The following is a 1970-nucleotide window of genomic DNA, read 5'->3' on the forward strand; positions in this document are numbered from 1 at the left end:
CTCCATGCACATAATTGTATTTCACTATTTTTCCAGTTCACTACAAATGCATTAAGAGTGTGAATTGTGAACTTGTTGCTTGTATCCATTAGTGCCAGCAGAATCCACAAAACATTTCGGATCTATAAGTGAGTGTGAGTGTTTGTTTGCAAATGCTCCGGCGGCATCCATCAGCTTCTTCACGCAGACTGAAAGGGAGTGCTGCTTTGATTTCTCTTTTACTCTGACAGCCTGGAGAGAGGCAGAGAGAAAGCCCCACCCGATAATTCCACATAACTGCCATCATTGTGCAGACATGGCTCCAGCAAAAGGAAATAAGGATCGACAACTTAAATTAGTTACTGTATTTTACACAATCTGTTGGGCACACCCAATAAATTTAAAGTTTTTCAGCAAAACCTTTAGAGATAAAATGAGAGTTACTTTTACTACATATTGATATGATGTCCTTCAATCTTTGTTTGTTTTAAGAATCATCCATTTGCAGCCATCGCAGCCTCGCAGACCCCTGCAGCTGTCACTTTCACACCGTGTTTTCTGAAGTGCCTCCCACATCTTGGTTTGGTTTGACTGACTCTTTTTCTTTCTTTTAAATACCATGCGGTCAGGGGTTAAAGTGGGATTTGGCAGGTGTGGACCATGCGGTCAGGGGTTAAAGTGGGATTTGGCAGGTGTGCACTCCTTAAGATCTGATGGAGCGGTGAAGTGCGGTGAAATGACTCACTGAAAAATAATTGACTTAATCTTCTCTACTGTAAGCTGCAGTAGATTTTTCTTTGTGGACAGGCTGTGATCATCTGACCTGTGTTGCTGCAGCAAACTCTGATATTTATTGTTCCTTGTGGTCTTGCAGATGTTACATGAGTCATTGTGGGCTCTTTTTAAACCATTAGCCAGTAAAAAGATAATATAAAGGTGGAATTTGGTGTTGCTGAAGCACTTCATCGAATAACTCCTACCTTTAACTTAACTGAGCAGAGAGGACAGTAAACACAGTCTACCCTACACCGGATCTACAGTACCCATTACTGAAAAGTTTGGCTTGTCCTGTATAACCTTTCAGCCAAAGTCAGTCATTTGCAGTAAAATCACCACATAATTTCAGAATCACAACATTTATGCATTAATTGTCTGATGAAAAAAATCGAGCAAACTTACATCACAGTTATCTGACTTTAACTTTTTAAACTTAAACTTAATTTTCAAATATCGTTACTGTGCCTTTAGCTTACAGACAGATTTTGTGCCAAACTGCATATAAAATACTGTATTTGGTGATATTTGTTAAGCCATTTGTGTGGTTCGCTTCAAAAAAATCACCACATTTTAAACTCACTCAACTCTATCTGCAGTTGCTAGACACTGATGTACTGCAGCCACAACTTTATTGAGATCTGAATGCATGAATGCATAACAGGGATGAGAAGGAAAAGAGGATGTGTGGAGAGTGTGCATGCTGGAACATGGAGACACATTACTTTGTGATTTATTGAGTGAGTATCTCCGTGGCATCGGCTAGAACGAATGCCAAGCAGCAGCGTATGAAAAATCAACTCAGTTGATGTCATTATGCATTAAACTATTATTATCCTCTTTTTGATTCAGACACTTCAAACTTCCATTAGTCTGAAAATAACACTTTTTTTCCTCCAAACCTTTTAGTGGCCAGTCTCTCAGATATTGATTGCTCTATGTCAGTGTTTAGGTGGCTGGTTCGTGTCAAAGTAACATCCACACGTAGGCCGGGACCTGAGGGTTTACGGGAGAGCATTGCACTATAAAGAAGTGATTAATTTTCTCCTCTCCTCCTGTCAGTGGTTTTAATGCTGTGGCTCAGTGTATTTCCCTCCTCTTGTCCTTGTGTCTGTGTACACATATGTTGTTTTTTGTAGATAACCGCATCCTTTACACATTCATCATTAAGCATATATGATGAGGCGGAAGTTCAAGCTTCCACTGGCTCCTCTGAG

At 40.0% G+C, this 1970-nt stretch overlaps 1 protein-coding gene across 1 annotated transcript in view; it reads left to right on the forward strand.

The window, feature by feature from the left end:
* syt9b (synaptotagmin IXb) overlaps positions 1-1970 on the forward strand; it is a 68775-nt gene that overhangs the window by 1070 nt on the left and 65735 nt on the right. The window lies entirely within an intron of this gene.

Source organism: Pundamilia nyererei, unplaced genomic scaffold (assembly GCF_000239375.1).
Source record: "Pundamilia nyererei isolate P.nyererei 1_Seehausen unplaced genomic scaffold, PunNye1.0 scaffold00089, whole genome shotgun sequence".
Lineage (NCBI taxonomy): Eukaryota > Metazoa > Chordata > Actinopteri > Cichliformes > Cichlidae > Pundamilia > Pundamilia nyererei.